Source organism: Camelus ferus, chromosome 1, assembly GCF_009834535.1.
Source record: "Camelus ferus isolate YT-003-E chromosome 1, BCGSAC_Cfer_1.0, whole genome shotgun sequence".
Lineage (NCBI taxonomy): Eukaryota > Metazoa > Chordata > Mammalia > Artiodactyla > Camelidae > Camelus > Camelus ferus.
Window position 1 is genome coordinate 96,222,169 of NC_045696.1, and position 13,190 is coordinate 96,235,358.

The window sequence follows — 13,190 nt, forward strand, 5'->3', positions numbered from 1 at the left end:
ATTAAAATTTGTAACATTTGTTTATCAAAAAATACTTTAAAGGAGAAAGGCCAAGTTACAATCTGGGAGATGTTATTCACCATACACACACCCAACAAAGCAGGTATCAACAATACTCGAAGGATTTCTACAAATCAGTAACAGCACAAATAACCCAATAGAAAAATGAACAAAAGATACGATCAGACATTCCATGGAAATAACCAATTATCATATGAAGAGATGCCCCTATCACAGTGATCATGAAAATGTAATCAGAAACACAATGTAGTAACATTTCAGAAGCAAAAATTTTAAATCTGAGAATACGCAACACTGAAGAGGATTTGCATCCACAAAGGATCTACAACCACTCATGGAAAATAGTTTGGTATTATTTCCTACAGTTTAACATTCATATACCTAGCAATTTAATTCCTAGATTTACGCACACAAGAAAACCCTTTCACATATTCATCAAGAGACAACAAGGATATGCACTGTAGTATGGTTTCTAAGGGCAAAAACCTGGAAACATCCCAAACACAGGAAACTGAATGAACTGAGGCATGGCCAGACAATGGACTGTTACAGTCACCAAAACAAATTAATTACAGCAACACTCAGTGACATGGACAACATGTGACATGTACTTAAATCATTAAATGATTACATATGTTTCTTAAAAATCACAATTTCATACACACAAATATACATACAACACACTTTTAGGAACACAGACAGATGTTACAAAACAATTTAAAACAAGACAGCGAGAGAATGAAAAAAAAAAAAAAGGGACTCGGGGTACACACTGGCCAGAGAGATGGCATGTAGGAGGGAGGGGAGAGCGTTCACTTACACGCAGCTTATCAACATCAAAGTCTTGGCTTTTGTTTCAGTTACTGAGTTTGAGGGAAATTATTAACATGATTAAAAATAACAAAATCAGAATTTTTGAAGTCAACCTTGCATGAACCTTAGATAAGAACATGACGTAAACCAAAGACTATGGTTAATCCAATTTTATGCACCCAAGACTTAAAAAGATATCTATACATTTAACCTATTATACACATAGAAATTGTACAACTCTGAGGTCATGAACAGACTCATCATTTGACAGTTGAGTAAATCAAGTCCTTAATTTGACCAAAGTTATATAGATAGATTCATTCAATAAATATCTGTCGAACTTCTACTATATGCCAGGCACTAACTTAACAGTGAACAAGAGAAATAAGTTCTGTTCTCATAATGGTTACCTTTAAGATGGGGGCATAGTAGGAAGGGAGGGGGTAGGGAGGAGTGAGGATGATGGAGGAAATAAGTTGAAAAATAAATATGAAGGCAGCTCAGATGAAAAACACAGTAAAAGACAGTAAGAGGCTAGAGAGTGCTGGGTAGGCACTTGGCTGTGTTAGGTATCGCAAACAGGGAAGGCTTCCCTGAGGAGGTGACTTTTTAACAGAGACCAATATGAGGCAGCCACAGTAAGATGCTAGAGGCAGACAATCACACACAAAAGCCAGGGCTCCAGGGACTTCTGCTCCAGTGAGTTTGATGTTTATAGAACTGGGCTTCAATAAAACCATGGTGACGGTGTGGAAGTAAGTTCACCTGGGTACTCCCACTACTCCTATGCAGTGCTTGACAAAACTCTGTTGGTAGTGTTTGCCAATGGCCCCCATCAGTTTGCAAAGGAATAGAAGCCTTTCACGATTTATTGAGACAGAGAAAAAAACATGACCCTGCTCAGAGCTTTGCCCAGCCCTGGACGGCAGGCAAGGAAAAGCTCAAGGGGACAGCTAGGCAGTTAGGCTTTTGCTTTTCTTTTCGATTTTAGTTCCACTGGGCCAAAACACTAAGCAGCACAATGATCTACATTCACAAGGGGTATTGGTTTACTTGCCAAAGTTACCACGTACCTGCTACTTTGCTGTCTTCACATCCCCCGCCCCATACACACACAGCTGCACTTTTCCCACAAGTTAATCATGACAGCAACGTCCAAGAGACAGAGAAAGCTTGCTGGCACCTCTGCTGCTGTGCACTGGACAGATTCGTATTACAGGTAAAAGAGCCACACAGCTGAAGAGAGGGTTCTGCTGTCAGGAGAAGAATGGTGGCCCCTGGCTGAGGAATCTAAGGCAATAATAATCTCAAGTGATAACCCAAGTTATGCTGACATTATACCCACCAGGCCTCTCCCAGTCACCTTCTAGAGGGATGGAGCCAAGGGAAGAACATACAGGCTGGATGCTCAGTCACTGAGGTTTTAGAAGAGTTGAGTTCCAATCATAAGTGCTCTGGTGACCATCCCAGAACTTGCTCAAGCCACTAAGCTCCCTTACACAGCTTTCTTCCTGTGTAAAATAAGGCTGTTTAAGGCATTCATTGGAAATTCATACAGCTCCTACTATGAACCATTTGCTGAGTCAGGTGAAAACACAAAGCTCTCTCTCCATGCAGTGGAACAGACAAGCCAATAAAAACAAGTCTTTCAACAGGAAACAATATTCTCTAGTAGCTAAGGCTTTAGGAAAACACTGCACTGGATCCACACCTCAGCTCCACAACATACCAGTTCTTATACGCTGGACAAGTCATTCAAGCTGTCTAGACTTTAATTTCCTCAACCATAAAATGGGATTACTTCTGTCTTCTCAGGACTACTGTAGGACTTTAAAGCGCAGTAGTTTGTTCATTTTTACAACTGCACAAAATTTCACTTAATTTTTTAACCTATTCTCCTGTCAATAATCATTTGAGCTATTTCCACATTTTTGCCATTAGAAACAGTGCTGCTACGAACATCCTTGTAAATGCTTGGTCAGCTTCTGGAAGAGAGTTTTCTAGGGTATATATTCAGAATTACAATGTTCAGCTATAGGGTGAATGAATGTTTACCTTTTCCATCTCTTTCCAATTCCTTTTCCAAAGAGATAAACTTTAAACATAATACTGAGTTGGGGATAAAAAAAAAAAAAGTCCTGGAAGACTACAAACACCACGAACAATTTTTATAATGAAATGCAGTGAATTCATATAGATTAAAATCATTTTTTAAAGGCAGGAAATGAAAAACACAATATTCAGGACAGGGTTACCTCCTGGTGGAGGGAGACGGACGGACAGAGCAGGGAGGAGAGCAGGGGAGGGGCTGGAGCACTGGTAAGGTCCTGGCTCTCAGGCCAATGCTGTGTTCTTTTTGCTGTTCTTCAGCATATTTCTATAAATGCTTTTCAAAGTTTCAAATATTCCATTAAGAAGAAAAAATATTTTCAAAAGCAATTAGCACTGCCTGTGTCTGGTATAAGGTAAAGTTCCCAATGAACGGCAGCTATTGCTACAAAGCGTGATGAGACTGAAAGAGACGGTAAGGCAGTGTTAGCTCAGGGTGGGAGCTACGTGTCCTCCAGAGGTGAGCGACCTGGCTCCTCACCACCCAGGGCTGTAGGAAAGGCAGGTGCCAGGAAGGGAGGGGAGGGAGAAGAGGCCACTCTGATGCCAGAACCACCAGGCTCTGAGCTCCAAGAGGGCAGGATCCCCATCACCAGGAACACTGCCTGATAACAGGTGCCAAAAACATATGTGATAGATGAAAGGGAAGTCTGTCTTATGGATGACAGTCTTAAACAACGTTCTCAACAAAGATGACTTTGGCTTAGAAGAATGGGAAGAAAGAGAAAAGAAGGCAGCCAGGAATAGAATGAGAGACATCAATGTAAGGCTAGGCAGAGGAGCTCCCAGAGGTAACTGAGAAGAAAAGGTACGGCGGGTAGCAAGGAAGTCTAAGACTGATAACGCATTTGCTGTGTGTCAGGTACCGAGCTCAGTACTCTTTCCGCAAAACTAACACACACACACACACACATAATACATACAAATATGTGTACATATCTATTTCTATATCTACATGTGTATGCATACATAGTTATAAATATCAGCCAAAAAAGTACATGTATACACACAATTTGTTTTACTAAATTTTTTTTACTACATGTTTTTTCCTAAACCATTTTGAAAGTAAGTTGCAGACAATCATGACCCTTCCCTCCTAAATACTTCAACATGCATCTCTGAAGATTATAATATTCTCCTACTGAACTACGCCATTGCCACACCTAGGAAAATAATAAAAAAATTTTAAGAAAAAAAATTTTAAGAAAAAATTTAAGAAAAATTTTTAAATTTTTTAGAAAAAAATTTTGAGGAAAAAAATTAAGATAATTCAGTAATACTGTCTAAAATAGTCTGCACTGAGATTCATACAATTGTCCCCAAACAATTTCTACAGCATTATCCTCTACTGCTGCCAGTCACCAACCACAGTGTTTCTCTTTGGTCTCTTTTGATCTAGAATTGCTCCCTCCCACCCCATTGTGTTTGTTTGCTTTTCATGACATTGATTTATTTAGAGTCTAGGATGGTTGTCTTATAGGACGATCCACATTCCGAATTTGTCCAATTGTTTATCCATGATTAGCTTTCTGACAAGGTTATGTTGTGTACATCTAACTAAGTATTGGGATGCAAAATACCAAGTTATCCCATTTTTAAGTTCGATCATTCAGTAACTGCCACATATCCCTGCTGAAAAGGTACCATTTTTTCTGTTATTCTAAATGATCTGGGAGTGATGCTTTTCAGACTGGAACATCCTGTTTTCCTACAACCTTTCAATGAATGACTTTTCACAACCATTAGATTGTTTCCTGAATCAGTTATCAGACTGAGATTGAAAAATGGTGACTTTCTATCATTCCTTCTACCTTTTCTAGCTGACACTCTTCTGTAAAGAAGAGCTTGTCCCTGTCTTCATGCCCCCCTTTTTATTTGGGCTTTTAAATACCACTATTAACTCCTGGGTTTAGTTCATTTTTTTAAATATTTTTATCTATTACTGTCATTCTTGTTGATATCCAAACTGTTGAATTTAGAAGTGCCACCAAGTCAGCCCCCACGTCCATTTTTTATGTTTCCCCACTAGTCTGAGTACTTCCTTGCTGTTTGCCCACAAGGTATCAACTTGCCTTGTATCGTCCCTGTGCCTGATTAGAAATCAGTCATTTCTCCAAAGAGTCTTGGTTCCTCTTGGTGAGCAGTGACACTTAGAAACAAGACAAACTCATTGATTGGAAAAGGCTAAAGCAAGTTTATAGCTACCGGAGTGTCATGACTTCAAGACCTACAAGCTTTTACTTTGTTTTATTAAAGACTGGTGTGGGTTTATACTTTGAAGGAAAGTAGCCGCTAGACAGAGATCCTGAAAATACAAAAGAACAAAGCAATAAAGTATGGAGAAAGATTACAAGGGAAGTCACTGTAGGCTTCCTGGAGGAAAGGAAAAAAAAAAAAAAAAAAAAAAGAGTAAAACAAAGCTGGTCGTGGTCCAAGCAGGTCATGAGCATGAAATGCAACTTTTGGTCCAGAAGGAAAGATTTCATACCAGATTTCATACACAGAGACATTACATCTGAGACAATAATGAAATGGCATCTAATGGCCCCCCTGGGTCACGGCAAGATGTGAGATGACTTCCTTATAACATTTCTGACGGACTCATATTGAAATCCGTTGGAAAAGTGAAATCAAATAATGACAAATGGATTGATCTAAACAGGACATGGACATTCAGCAAAGGATCCCACTGGAATGGGCCTAGGACTCACTAACAGTAAAGGCCTTCCATTTCATATGCACTCTGAGCCCATCTTTAAGCTGCATAAAAATGCATCTCTCACATTTAAGTCCTACTCATCTTGAAATGAATACAGCTGTTTCGTTGTTATAGACTGTGTTTAATAAAATACAAATTCCTTTAAAGAATTTCCCAATTCGTAAGTTAGTATCTCAATATATTTTATTAAATCAAAGGTTGATTCCTCCAACAGGTAGGAAGTACATAAACTTTAGTTTCTACTTCCACCTAAAATCCTGGATACTTACATTCTTTTCCTTCAGATATGTAAGTCTGAATCTTGAACATACATACAAGTGGTTGATATTTAGCTGAGTAGTTAAAGCTGTTGGTTTCTCAGATGAAAATCTGTTCCCCATCCCCCTAGCAAAGCCCTAAGCTCCAAGATCTGAAGATCTGAGCACAGCATGACTCATTGAGAAATGCAAACACCATATCAGTGAAGCAAAAAGAGGTCAGAGATTCATTTCCTTGCCTGGCCCCAGGGAATAGAACCACATATTCCAAAACAATGCTGTAATGAACAGACTGGGAAAAAAGTCAGGAATCTCAGCAACTCAATCTAATTCCAGAGAAAGGAATCATTTCCCAAAACTCTAAAGACAGGAGTTTCATAGCTTTACATCACTCTTATCAAAGATTCAGGCTTGCGTGCATTGCTGGGTGAAAGCATGAAATACTTAGGACTTCACTCACTCTCTACTGCTGAGTGCCACTTCCCGTGACTAGAACCATGGGACCATAAGAAGCACAGCCTTTGCCCTAACCTCCCGCAGGCAAGCTCTGCTGGGTCAGATACCCGAGGAGGTTCAGAGCACTCTGCAAAGGATCTACTGTGCCTCCCACAAGCCCTGCATTGCAGTGCAGAACATCAACCTCAGATAAATGTGGGGAAGCAGGGCACACTGTAGGAACCCAATGCAGGGAAAGTCCTGGCAGACTGAGAGTCCCAGAGACATCCCATTATTCTGTTCACTCCCTGAACCCCCAGTGTTCCCTCTGAGTCATACACTGCCCAACACCAGGTATTTGATTGTTACAGGAATAGAAACCCTATGAGGTAGCAACTACTACCCCATCATTTTAAAGATGTAAAAACTGAAACACAGAGGCACTCAGTAACTATTCCAATATTATAGCTGTTAAGCAGTTGAGCCATATTTCTAGCCAAGGTCAACTGCATCCAACATGAATGTTTTTAATTATTATGCTGTACTGTTTGCCCATTATTCCAACAGAGCAGTAAAGAAAACCCACTTCACATTCTGAGACCTAGGCAGGTGAATTACTTAATACCACTGAGTTACTCAATATACAGTTAAGGTTTGGCACCAGTAAGAGAGCTGACTAAATTCTCTTCCTGTATCAAAATGATACCAGATACAACTACCACTAAGAGGTTATTTCAGTAGTTCTCAACTTGGGAACATTTAAAAATGTCTGGAGACAGTTTTGGTTGTCTTAAATCATGGGGTGCTGCTGGCACCTAGTGGACAGGCGCAGCTAAACGTCTTATGATGCACCAGTCTGTTCATCCGCAGAGAGCTGGAATTCAAAAATATGTCAGCAGTGCCAAGGCTGAGAAACCCTGGGCTATACCAAAGACTGTAGGTGAAAAACCTGCCAAAATCCATCCTGACAACTCAGATGCAGCTCCTGGTACAGAGGCTAAGGATGGATGACCATTTTCATGGTCCCAGAAGTTTGGCTCCTGTGGCACACTTTCCCCTCCCCCCACAGCCCCTGTGGTCCATTTGCATAACCACAAGATGTGAAGACAAATCCAAGTTCTAAGAGGAGCCAGTCTTGTATTTTGCTATGAGTTCTGCTAAAAGTATTTCAAGGGAAGTGGCTGGAATTAAAAGTAAAAACTAGGTTTGGGCATTATCAGCTTATTATCCATACTAACTCACCACTTCTCATCACACATGGTCAAAGAAGGATTGTGTTTGCAGCAGAAACTCACAGATCTTTAGTCTTTCTACATTTGAGAGTCTGTAAACAGGTGGGCCCAGGAGGAAGGCCTGGCTGTCAAGACAGAGCTGAGCTTCTGCTTTGGTGGAAACGGAAGTTCTTAAGTGTCTGCAATTCAGCCTAAGAAAAGGATGCAGACTTTACTAATGTGAGAACGAATCAGCACAGCTCCTCAATTCTTTAATTGAGACCACAGCATTTGTCCAATGATAAGTTAAATTAAAGCATGTTTGTCACTGACCTAGGCTCTAACTGAAGGTGAAGTCAATGGGCCATAGAGGGCAGGAGTTAGGAGAATCAAGTCAGACCTCATGTCTATGCAAGAGAAAACTGGCTGAAGGGGAGAAGCAGCAACAAGCAGAGCCCCCATGTGACCGGGGTCGCAGGGGATCCGGGTGGCATCCAAACCACAGCAGCTGATCCGGGTTTCCTCCAGCAGCGGAGCCTTCACCACAGACTGACTGATGTCATTTGTTCTAATCACTGTTATGAATGGTCCGATTCTACACTTCCTGGAACTCAGTGCAGGAGACAGAGCACAGGTCAGGAACACGTTCATTTTTAAACATTCTGAAAGTGTTTCTGAAAAACTGGCAAATATAATAGAGGTTCTCTATGCTGGGGTACCTAGAGGCTAAGTGGAGAAACTGAAGGCATTCATACCTTGCAGACCCTTAACACCGAAATCAAACACAGGACAGACACAAACTCACACACACCTGTGCACCTTCCCTCAAAAAAATACTGGATGACTCCTAAAAGGGGTACTCCAGAGCAACGCTGAAGGGCCTGCATACATGCACGCGCTCACAGACACACACACAACACGCTTCCACCAAGCTCCCTCAGGAGTAGAGGAGACCTGGCTTGGAGCTGAACAGACCTAAGTTTGAATGCTGTCTAGACACTTATTAGCTGCTTAATTCACTTTTAATGAGTAACCATTTTGACCATTTTAAGCATCCATTTCCTCATTTGCAAAATGATGGTAACAGTAACTCACTGATAAGGCTCTACCATGTTTCTCAAGAGCTTGGGCAACCCTCCTGCTGTGCTGCCTCTCACGTGTCTTGGTATGTGCGCCTAGTAGCTCTCTCCGTCCAACACTCCCTCCCTCCCCTGCTTTAACTGGCTAAATCAAATCATTTGTCAACCTTCATCGTCACATGACCCAAGAAGATTGCCTTGATATCACCATTCCCGACACTGGGAGGTGCAAGGTACTCGCTCTGTTCCTCCTCCTTCAATAATAGCCCCCTACTGCACCTGAAGTACCACTCTGCTCCGTCTCCCCTACCCTGGGGTCTTCCTGTGCCTGATGTATCGCCGCAGTGCCTGGTAAACATGCTCTGATGCATTGATTTAGCAAGCAAATTAACAAAAGTTCTTGGCAAAGAAAGGAAGACCTGATATACGCAAGAGGCAAAGGCTACAACGTACCTTAAGAACAGAAGAGTTCATCAAGGGGAAATCAAGACCAACCACTACTGTAGGGAGGCCAGGAGACAGAACAACTGAGGAAAGGGCAACAAATTGAGAAACAGGGTCCCCGGCAGCCTTTGAGAAGTGTGGTGAGTGCCAAACATTAAATGTTCAGGGTGATGAAGAAAAAGATAAGTGGGGCTCATTCTTTCAGGTGAAAAAAAAAAGTAAGATTCTGGCTGGCTGAGCCTAGAGAGAGCACTGGCCAGACAGAGGCCGCGGGGAGAGCAGGGAAGGGGTCAGATAGCCACTATGAGAATCTGAGAGGCAGCCAAGTAGAAAACGGGTTTCCGAGAAGCAAGGGGGCGAGGGTGGTCAGTTACAGAGGAAAAACAGTAGCACCTATGAAAGCAACTGGCATGCTTATGACTTCCCCTTGAACAGGTCTATGACCCAGAAGCAAGGACACTGCTTACACAGCCCTAAGGAGTCACAATGTTGGGAAAGAGAGGCGGGACCAAGAGTCAGGATGTAAGAAATTTTAAAATATTGAACCACCATGGAATAAGAAAGGCCAGGAGCCTAATGAGTATTAGAATTAATACTATTCAATACTATAAAATATTTTTTAAATATAAAATGTTATAAAGCATTTAATAACATAAAATACCACAAACTATGACTGCAAGACTGAACAAGTAAGTAGCCCATACATAAATCCCCTTTCTATTCAACCTATTATGACGGCTCTGGAAACCATCTAGGATACCCTACGCTGGCACCAAAAAGAGAAGACAAAAGCCACACATTACAGCAAGGAAGGTGAAAGCAGTAATAAGAAAATGGCTTTAGTAAGTTTGGAAAGGTACACAACGACCACACACATCTGTACTATTTGCTATTGTCAGCAGCATCATCTACAAAACAAATATTTATCTCATACGAAAAGATCTGGGGCATCCTGGATTAAAGCCGTTCATGTCTGGAATGTAGAGAGAGAGGAGGAAACATCCGACTGTCAGTGTGTAAGTACAGAACAAAGATCAGGAAGGAAAACCCTCATCATAGGTGAATACTGATTAAAGAGAGATTTGAAAACAATCCATTCTCCATACACATTTTTTCTAATTATGAAATATTTCAAGTACACAAAATACAGAAGTTAATGTTGGTAATACCGATGCACCCAATCACCCAGTGTTAATTGACAGTAATATTTAAGCCTAGTCGTTTCAGAACTGAAGAGACGAAACACCACAAATACAGCTCAAGCCCACGCCATCCCTCACTCCTTCTTCCCTCTCTCTGAGTAAGCACCACCCTGAAGTTAGACTATCTCATGCCCGACCAGGTCGTGCTCAGTACTGCCCTGAATCACATACACTATTATACCACAGAGAACTGAATCTCTTTGTTTTTAAGGAGAGTTTCATGACCTTTCAGGAATAGTCTGGGTAAGTCTAAGATGCTGTTTATCACTGTTCTCCATAAAGTATCTATTTACATTTCCAGACCAGAAGGATGAGATTATTATGATGAGATCGATAATGAATCAACTTTAAGAGTCTAGATTTCAGCTACCTATAATGTAACTTCTCCTACCTGAAGTCCCAACTACAGCAAAGAGAAGTTTTTTTTTTTTAACCCTCCTCACCAAATATTTATTAAATGTCCCTTGTTTACACGGTCTAAAAAAAAAATTGGCTAGTCAAAGAGTAGTCACTGGGCTGGAAGCATCACCATTTACACCCAACTGCAGACCTATGGAATCTGAGGCTTCATTTCAGCAAAAGCCCCAGGAAATGTGTATACACATTAAAGTCTGAAAAAGGGCTGGCCTAAAGAATTCAGAAAGGTGACAACCTAGACCAAGGCAGAACCAAATCCAACCACCATTCTGCCAAACCCATCCTCTTCCTATCAGACAATACTGCTTTCAGGTGTTTTCTCTGCAAAGTCCAAGCTTAAGTGTCGTTAGATCAGCAGTTATCAACCAGGGGCAATTTGGCCTTCCAGGGGACATTTCTGTCATAACCTGGGGAGATGATACTATTGGCATCTAATAGTTAGAAGCCAAGGATGTGGCTAAACATCCTACAATGCAGAGGACAGTTATCCACAACAAATAATTATCTGACCCAAAATGCCAATGGTGTGAAGGTTTGAAAAAAAAAAATTAGAAAACACACAAAAAAACTGCCTATGATTTCCTGGCTAAAATGGTCAATTGTTAACTTCAGTAATTTAATGAACTGATTTGAGTGTCCAAATCCATTAAACAAACAAACAAACAAACAAATAACTAAAAACACTTCATGCCCAACCTTCTCAAATAAAGAGTTTGTAAGTTTCCCACAAGGGTTTACATCAAATCAATAATCAACAGTGACAACCAAAACAAAGTAACAAACGCACAAGTTGAAATATTTCACAATTATAAAAGATGAGTTTAAAAAGTAAGTACACTGCTACCATGCTACCATACATTCTTCTCCAATAAAAACATTCTGGCGTTCGTTTAGCCTAATTAATTCTCCATTCTTCTCCTACAGTACAGGATCATTAGTGAAGAAACACTTTGGCCACTTCAAGATGACAAGCACTCCCTGGGCTAAATTACTTCACTGAAAGGAAACCTCATATTAGACAGAACTTTTCAAAAGGTAATTGAAAAAATCCTTTAGTATTATCGAGACCTTTGTTAATGTCATCAAAATGTTATGAAGGAATAATTTCTCTTCTTCAGAGAAAGTAGAATTCCAGCACACAATGAGAAGAGTGGAAGGTGGTCCACATATAAGAGAAAAGTGGGTCACCATGTGTAATTATACAGAAGATGAGTAGTGAAGACAGCATGTTCTTATTAAGATGAATGTATTTCTGGAGTGAGCAGTGCCTTGCACGGTCCAGCATCAACTAAATTCTACCCAGAGAGAGCCCTGAGGTGATAGGTAATACTCCACAACTTGAAGACACTTAACGCATCAGCATCCTGAGACCTAACATTTCATTGGGGACTAGAGCACCCACTATCTAGATTACAGTGAAAACTGGCCATTCATATTCTAGGTGTGCAAAAAAAAAATGAGAGCAATTCACAGGTTCCTGTTACACATCAGCAGTCTTCTGGTCTCACAAATCCCATTCCACCCTATTCTTTAATTATGTGACCAAAGATCCAAAGTGACAGTTTATATGGACTAAATAAAACATTTCATGTCGTTTCATTCTCTTTTACCTGGATTTGTGGAACAAGGGAGATTTTCACCTAAGAGAAGCTAAAGCCTTATACTGTTAAGTGTCCCCTTTTTTTTTTTTTTTTAAAGTTTGCCACATTTCTTAAATGTAGTTTCAAGAATTTAGGGAGCTTTGCTTATGTTCCCTGAAGCCTCAAGGTTAACATAATGAGCACTTTCACTACAGAAATTCAGAGGTAATCTCAGGTAACTTCCATGGGCAGAGCTGGCTACACTTCCAAAAACTGGCGTGCACTTTTTCGGTAGAGCATCATCTAGAGGTGCCTTTCCTCTTTTTTCTCCCTTTGTCTGTCTCATCTTTAACAGGGTGGGACAGACTGCTTAGAAACAGTAAATCAGCTGAGAGTCTGGGAAGGGGAACAGAGGGTTGTTGGCCAACACCGAGACATTCTTTCTGATTTATTTGGTACTTATTTATTTTTATGTTATTGTATAAAATCAGCATCAGTATGTGACTATTTCCTCCATCTGTGAAATGATTTGAAGTTTCAGTAGGTCTCTTTATCAGGATACTAAATCACCTCTATACTAAAGATAAGGAGAGGAAACTGGGCAGATGTTACAAGGTCAAAGCGATACAGGTCTCTGTTATTTGGTCCTATTTATCATCTAACACACATTCCTGCCTTTTGGTCTCAATATATAATTGGCCTCCCTTGCTGAGATGCCTTCCGAGAGTTCCTTTTTCACACATCGAGAACTATCACTGTAGAAAAGGCTGCTGCACTGAGACTCCAAGTACAGTGAATTGTGTACCCAGAGGACGCAGTGCCCCGTCATCAACACCACTGCTAAAGGACAGACAGACTTGAGAGCTTGAAAATTACCATCTAAATTGTCTCGGATTTACCTTC

At 40.7% G+C, this 13,190-nt stretch overlaps 3 protein-coding genes across 5 annotated transcripts in view; 2 read left to right on the forward strand and 1 right to left on the reverse strand.

Annotated features, from left to right (window-relative positions):
- Positions 1 to 13,190, reverse strand: part of MED12L (mediator complex subunit 12L) — a 292,633-nt gene that overhangs the window by 169,702 nt on the left and 109,741 nt on the right. The window lies entirely within an intron of this gene.
- Positions 1 to 13,190, forward strand: part of GPR171 (G protein-coupled receptor 171) — a 67,317-nt gene that overhangs the window by 31,931 nt on the left and 22,196 nt on the right. For 2 of the 3 annotated variants that reach the window (XM_006189089.2, XM_032486337.1), the window contains exon 2: positions 11,632 to 11,742. The exons of the other annotated variant lie outside the window; for it this stretch is intronic. The gene's annotated coding sequence lies outside the window, so the exon portion shown is untranslated. The remainder of the gene's footprint in view (positions 1 to 11,631; positions 11,743 to 13,190) is intronic. 3 annotated transcript variants of the gene reach the window in all.
- The window catches only part of P2RY14 (purinergic receptor P2Y14), a 50,003-nt gene that overhangs the window by 31,372 nt on the left and 5,441 nt on the right, over positions 1 to 13,190 (forward strand).